Source organism: Pocillopora damicornis, chromosome 12 (genome assembly GCF_964200805.1).
Source record: "Pocillopora damicornis chromosome 12, jaPocDami1.2, whole genome shotgun sequence".
In the NCBI taxonomy this organism is placed as follows: Eukaryota; Metazoa; Cnidaria; class Anthozoa; order Scleractinia; family Pocilloporidae; genus Pocillopora; species Pocillopora damicornis.
This window is the reverse complement of record NC_142681.1, coordinates 7,354,274-7,362,281: the sequence shown is the minus strand read 5'-3', so window position 1 is coordinate 7,362,281 and position 8,008 is coordinate 7,354,274. Positions and strand designations below refer to the sequence as shown.

The following is an 8,008-nucleotide window of genomic DNA, read 5'->3' as shown; positions in this document are numbered from 1 at the left end:
AGTGCCAAATCGAAAATTTTGGACTTTCTTCCCTAAAGATAGAATATTGAAACATAACTCATATTTTTACTGCAATCCTGTCAACAATGAAGAGAAAAATGAAACTGAGCCGCAGTTTTACTTTTCCGACAATGTTGCAGTATGTAGCATGGCTTAGTTTTTCAGTTTTCGGCGGAAGTCTAAAAATTGAAAATTGAAAACAATTTTTGTTTTTGACTATTCAAACCGTTGGCAGAACTACCCAAGAGGGAGAGGGAGGGGTCCATTCGCACCCTCCCCCCAGATCCCCTTTCCTCCATGCGAATTTTTTTTGCCCCTTCCCCCCTCCCTCCCCTCCCACGCTACACTTCTCTGAAGAGGAGGAAGCTGGAAGTTCGTATTTACCGCGTAGTCACTTTTCCAAACATGAACGACTGCAGTGCTGAGTACATAGAGGATCTTGTAATAACTCAAACAGACTCCGAGGTGAGCTTATAGCTGAAAGAAAGATTTCCCGACAAGAAAGGCCTTAGTTCGAGGTCAGTTAGGAGGTTTTGTTTAGAGAATGGGACGTCGTTGCTCGGGTAAGTATAAGTTTATTAGACTTAAGTGCTTGTTGTTCGCTATTTTCTTCTTTTTTCTACCTTCATCTCCTTGTTTGTATAGCTGTCTACATGAGCACCCTTCAGGGTTCAAAATAATTTTTCAGCTTTTACCGTAAATTTATAGGCTTTTGCCAAGGCTCATTTTTTTTCCCGGCTGTCAATGAGCAGTCAGCACATGACTTCAACACTCAAAATGGTTTATTAACAGTACTGAAAGGAATTAAACATTGAACAGCATCAGAATCTTTATTTTAGTCAACATGTTTCGTTGCGGCAATTCCCTTTCTAACAAAGCATAGTGAACGGCTCAATTCACTCTAGAAATGAAACATTGAATACATCTCTTGTCTTGGACTGAACGTAAATCACATTAGCGGTTTCTTCCCTAATGGTAACGTATGTCTGCCACTAGTTCTTGGAACGTAGGAGGTCCCTTCACATTCTTGTCTGTTATTTCCGCATGAATAATCTTCGCAATAGCGCCACCTTGTCGTCTTGCATTACCGAAAAGTGGTGGCCTTGAGGAACTTGCTTGAGGGCCAGTGAGAGAGCCACCATAAGTTAACAATTGACTTAATTGCCCTGTATGTTGTTCAGCTATCTGCGGGATGTTTGATAGCGAATTCGTCAAGTCTTTCCACACGACAAAAAGAGAAGATTTATCGTCTAAATGCAAGACATCAAATCGTCCTGAGTCAGTCGGCCAGTACGTCATGTCTCCAAACTCCTCCCTTAAGTACAACGAATTCGTTTCCACCTGAAAAATACAATTTTCCTCGTTTGCCGTTTTCAGTATTGAAGATTTCATCCGCAACACAGCTGCTCGCTGGGTAACCACAGTTAAACACGATCTCAATTTTGTTTAAGATTACTTAATCTTGCATTGTTGCAGTCATGTTATCGGGCGATTTTGTAAGACTCCAAATGTAAACACAATTTGCCTTTGCCTGAAAAGCTCGAGAAAGCCTCGAAACTGTCATATCTCCCTTTGCTATTCATAATTTAAACACTTTTCCGTCTCTCGTTAAATCAAAGGTTTTGTTACTTGCCATGATGGCGGCGAACGGACAGTTCAAAAGAGCGCGAAACTTTCAATTCCTTCGCAGACTTCAGGCGGGCCATTGGGGAGGAGTGGTATCAAAAATTTACCCCTTCCCTCTCCCTAACCTTTATTCCAACCATATTTTACAATATGGCGCCTGAAAAGTCGATATGGCTACATCACCCGTTCCAATATGCTCCAATACGAAGTCTAAGATCTTTTTAACGTCCTGGTTAACGTTCAAAGTCTGGCTGCTCGCTGTAATGGAAAGAACCGAGGAAGACGCTCCAAAACGTCGTGAAAGACCGCAAAGAGATAGTTAAACTCTCACTCCCTTCCCAGACCCCTTAAGCAAGGAAGCAGACCTAGCCATGGGGAGAGCGCGCTGGGGGCAAAAAAAATTATCGTGCGAATGGACCCCTTCCCCTTCCCTCTTGGGTAGTTCTGTCAACGATTTGGAATGTTTTGGCCGAAAAACAAAAATTGAAAATTGATTGCAATTTTCAATTTTCAATTTTTTAGACTTCCGCCGAAAACAGAAAAACTAAGCCATGCTATTGAATGCAACATTGTCGGAGAAGCAAAATTGCCGCTCAGTTTCAATTTTTCTCTTCATTGTTGACAGGATTAAAGTTTAAATATAAGTTATGTTTCAATATTCCATCAAAAGGAAAAAAAATTTAAAAATTTTCGATTTTGCACTTTCGTATCATTTGTGATAAAAAATAACGAAAATCAAAAATTCACATCAATTTTCAAATTTTGATTTTAAACGAAATTGAATGGACGAATGACTCACGGACCTTTCCCCCTTCCTACCCTTAAAATGATATTACAAAAAAAGTTCATACACACTTACACCAACTACACTGTAGGGTACGGAAAAGACAATCAAGCAGAATGTACCACGCATAGTTCTATCAATTTTTACTTACATAGCTTTTAATGTTTCCTCTAATGTATTTCTCAGATGCTCCTGGTACGGGACAGGTTCCCTAGAGAGATGGCAAAAAAATAACTATTGGAGGGGGCTTTTAGCGGGATGGTAGAAGTTTTCATGCAATGTTCATGATGTTACAATCAATTGTAAATTAGTGTATGACGGCAACGACAGCGTACAATGGATGTACACACGGTTAGCGCATAGAAAACGATACAGGATTGGCGTTTCATTCCCTTAGACGCACTTGAGAAACTCTTCAGCGCCACCTAAATAATTAACCTCCACGAATAATTTTAACATGGCTAAGAAACTCACTCTTCCTTGGCGGCTCCTTCACCATGACTAGTTGAAGCCTGTTCAGTACCACGTGGAGGCTGTTCTGGCAGTTCCAGTGAATTCTGCTCAGTGCCACCAGGAGGCTGATTTGGCAGTTCTGCTGGGCTAACTCGTTCTTTCTCCCTAAAATATTGATTATATTGGTGCATAAAGACCACCTTCAGCTAAGTATAATGCCCTACATTAAATATCAATATAAAGTATAAAGTCACTGATATCTTCAAAGTAATTAAAGCTAAACAAAAGGAATTTCTAACTACAATTTTCAGTACTTTCTAATAGCGTGAAAACAGTAACCACTAAGCGAGTGGGGTGACCACTTCTACTTGCCTCTTCTCGCCAAATGCTGGCGCCAGATCATCGTCGGATGTTCCTGCTGGCCTTGTTCCACCCTATAAACAAATTATTAAAAAAAATTAAGTGTCAGCAGAAAGCTCGATATTTTACCCAGAAATAGTCGCAAAAACGTCACCAGCAAAAACACAAACCCGACACGTTTCCATATGGGCTCGCATTCCACGCAGTGGGATAGACACCCTACAAAGCAGGCACTCCTCCGCATGTTCATCGTCATCCTCTATGTCCCCCAAAGTTATGTCTACCTGTATGGGCCGAATATAAACTCGGCCCATGCCCAAATACCTAAGCTCGTCGGTATTGCACGACCCATACTTTACCACTTGTAACCTAGTGCGCGAGTTGTCTGCGCACACCAACATTTCGAATTCGCCACAACTTCGTAATGGACGAAAGGCCCTAGAAATACAAACAAAAGAAATCGGTCTACAAACGGCTGGAACTGAAAGACTAGGAAAAAAGGAAATTGAGATGTTAACCAAGTTAGGGGGTTGAGAATTATGTGACTCGCTTGTACAAAACTTCCTTGACCTGTTCCTTCGATGCATTCGTGGGGATCTGCACCTTTTTCTCTCTAAGGCCATTTTCTTTTAATAAAAGTTTCTCGCAGTTGGTTGGAACGGTGAGTTGGTCACACCCAGCAAGACAAACAAAATTTCTGGTAGTGGTTTTTTCTGTTAAAAATAATAACGTTGTTTTAATGGGTTGTAATTGCATTAAGTTGTAAACATTGCCTTTAAATAATGTCCTATTTTCATCCTCTACACAGATCAAAAAAGTCATCCTAATGGAGTTGAGTTGTCACTTTTCCCTCTGAGAGAAGGTCAATATTATATGCAAATTAACTTATGTATGATTTTATGGGCATTTGTAATGTTTAGGATTACACTAAGTAGAAAGCCTAGTGACAGACAAGTGCGCACCGAATAAAAAATTCATTATTTTCTCTCAACAGTACTCCAATTTACCTATGAAACTACAGCCGCCTTAGAAAGATGTGAATGTTAATGCGAATTAGCTCGTAAGGAAGTTGATATTCCGACAACCTGGAGATGACAAGAAATACTGTGAACAATCGAATGCACAAAGTCAGTCCCACTTGATGACAAAAAGGTGTGAGGAACATTTATCAATACTGCTTCATTTCTAAGACTTCTTAAAACCTTCTCAAAATGTTAAACATAGGATGCTGTTGCTTAGTTCTTTTTCCGGCTGAAAGAAAAGTACAAGTTAACAAGCTCAGAATACCTGGCTCGTAGGCCCTGGGGCCGATGTTCCGGAAGTCCTGATAACTTACTAGTTACGTAAAGCTATATCTTTTCTCCAGCAGGTTTTTTTTTGTGATTATGAAAGCTTAAAAGTATAATACTTACTTGATTAAGAAGATGGACTAGTTTATACGGGACTAAAATCTACAGCGCCACTTGACAGAAAACGGATTTAAATGATCGCTCTCGGAACCGATATGTTGTTGAAGTCCTAAATGTAATAACTGTCCTAAATGTAATAAAGTCCTAAATGTAATAACATTTGGTCCTAAATGTAATAAAGCCCTAAATGTAATAACGTTCGGTCCTAAATGTAATAAGGCTCCTATGCAATCGTTTAACTGCGCTAACATTGAGATGTGAAAGTGACAGCTGTTGCACCAAAGAATCCTCTGACCAATATTGATGGAATATTGCGGGCTCACGGATATTAATCGGCGTCTTTTTATTTGCTTAAGACGTAAGTTGAGAAGCATTGGCTACAACACCTTATACTGATGCTGATGTGCTTTTGGCATCAAATTGACGGACGTAAAAGCAATGAGAACGCTGACCAATAGCTCACTTTATATCATTGGCTCAGACTCTTAAGTGTAACAGATTTTGATGATATACTTCTGTCATCAGTGCTGAAGTTAACACTTCATGAACCAAATTACAAGGAAAAGGAAGTCCACCGACTTATACGTTAGACAAATTCCGGGCTCGGAGGTACATTTTTTGTACTGTCTTCCCTTGCCAGATTTGTATGGGTCTGCATAAAATATATTCATATGCGTTATTGACCAAGCGTGAGGTCAAAATGGCTGGATATTGGCCGAGTTCTTTTTTTTTTGCTTTTTTATACACTGAGATGAAGTCTCGGTCCATAAAAAAGTAGAAAAAGAACGAGGCTAATATCCAGTAATCTTGACCATACAAGCTTGATCAAGAGAGTTTATATTCTCTTGGCTTAATCATTAAAGGATTCATTGTATAGCAAAAGATTTCGCCTTGATAAGAATCAAGAATGGCTTGTTTATTTCGAGATCCGATAGTGAAAGCCAACTGTGTTTGCAGCACAATAAACCCAAGAGGGTCGTTTATTTTTCTCATGTATATGCCAACATTGTCCAAAATTTACGATCTTTGTAAGTTTTCTTGCGTGGGATCAATACGGGGAATTCCGAGCGGGCGAGGGTGGGCACATCATGCCCGCTCAGGTAGCCAATCAGAACACAGGATTCACTTCATCTTGCCCGCGTGCGCTGCAAGCCATATGATAAAGTGACTTACAGAGCAAGATATCTACTTACCAATCATATGTTATCCCATTTCACGATTACAGGTCTCGACATATTGCCTTTTTTCCACGCAAGAGTCAAATTGAACCATTGGGCTACAACATTCAACACATGATGGTCAATTGATGGTCTAATGAACCATTCATTTTTTTCCTTTAGCCCCTTATGACAGGTTCATCAGTTCCCGAACCGAAATATTGGGAAAACATATATTTTACAGTTGATCTCAAGTTTATATTTCATTTTTTGTCTTCATCTCTACTCCCCACCGTGAGGGGAGAAAATGAATAGATAAATGAATGAATGAAAAAAAGAAAGCTCAACAGTTTCCACTTATAGTCATATGATACATGAACTGATTACTGAGGTGGAGTAAAGCCATAGAGGGCTAGAAATGCCATATCCCAGGTTCAAAATTGAATAAATCAGGATAGTCATTCTTAAAAATGAACTCAAATGCTTCATTAAAATCTATTGACACTAAATAACATTGATGAGCAAAATTTCAGAAACACTACTGATAATGATAATTTTCTTTTGGATTAACATGTGACGCAGCAAAATCATTCAAACTGCTCTAAAATGGTGCATCACTACTAAAGACTTTAACACGAACGATAACATCAACAATAGCATGCTAATTCATCATCATTTGTCGTCAATTTCTTTTCCAAAAATTCTTAGCGATACGTACCAATCGATTCCATCCTATTGAGCTTCCAGCCAAGCACTAGCCTACTTTGGGCTGGAAATGATATTCTTCAACTAGATCAGTAAACCGCTTTAACGACCATACTTCGACTGCTGATATTTCTTATGTCTAGCAAGTAAAAAGACGCTGATTGATATCAGCGAGCCCGTAATATGACATGTATACTGGTCAGCGGTTTTTTGTGTGCAACAGCTGTCACTTTAACATCTTAGTGTGGATGTCCGCCATAACAACGATGCACTGAAGGAGTTAAACGATTGCGTTGGAGGCTTGTTACATTTAGGACTAAATGTTATTACATTTAGGACTATCACATTTAGGACCAAATGTTATTACATTTATGACTTTATTTCATTTAGGACAGTTATTACATTTAGGCCTTCAACATATGTCCTCCGGGTTTTGAGAAACACATCCGTGCCTCCTACTTATTTTGAGAAAGCTAAGTTATAAATCGCAAGATTGCGCGTAAATTTCCGTGAAAATTACATGTATTGTTAGCTACTTGGCCCCGTTGGTGGATGTTTACGAGAGATTCAGTTTATCTTTCCAGACCGTGACCAACACATCTCTTTCAGTAGTGGGTCAATTCCAAACTTTTCAGGTCTTGCAAAAGGCCTTTCGCATGAAAAAGAAAATCTGTGATCTTCAGTTACCTTTGTTTTCTGGGACTCTCTGTGCTCTCTGGGAGGAACTGCTTACGCGGTTCTGCCGCCTTCTCGCGTAAGGGTGGACTCTCTGTAGGTGGCAAAAATATTATTAGAGAAAATGCCTCTATTAATGCCTTCCTTGCAGGACTCGAAAAAAGCAGAGTACATTTCTGAATTGTATGAGAAGTTGATCATACGGAATACATACTATCAAGAGCAAATGAAATGCATCGGCGCGGGTAAAGTTACTGCAAATGAAAGAGCAAAGTCGCTCTTAACGGGCGAAGGACATTCTTGCATATTGCATACGGGTATGGAAAAAGAAAAAGCACACAATAGCATAGGAAAATTGATTGATATGCCAGACAGGACGGTTCCTCTGAGAACAAGAAAACTCGAAGATTGATTTAATGTTCACAGCATGCCAAACAGAGCTACCTGCACGGTAGAAGTTTTTTTTTTCGTTTAAATTAATGTTAATAAGGTCCAACAGCTCGACGCCAGAGATCTCGCCCATGCAGAGACATTTTTACTGGCGTACATCGCTTGCCACACGACCCTCTCGAAGCTGCACGTATGATCAAGTGTGGTACAGAGTGTTAGCGAGTGTAGAAGAAGCGTGGATGTAGCGCATTGCAGCGCATCGAACCTCTGATAGGAGAAATAAGAATCCATAAATTACCAGTTGTCGATTAAACAACATGCGGCGCTCGTCGACCACTGAGCTAGATAGCCCCGCCACTGTGATGTTCGTCGATGGTGTACTGTGTGTATTCCTATCGCTTACCATCTGAGCTGCTCAAACTTTTGTGACAAACACTTGCGCTCATCAG

The 8,008-nt window shown here is 39.9% G+C and overlaps 1 pseudogene; it reads right to left on the bottom strand.

The window, feature by feature from the left end:
• Positions 1-7,965, bottom strand: part of LOC149036286 (uncharacterized) — an 8,952-nt pseudogene extending 987 nt beyond the window's left edge.
• Positions 7,966-8,008: the final 43 nt, after the last annotated feature.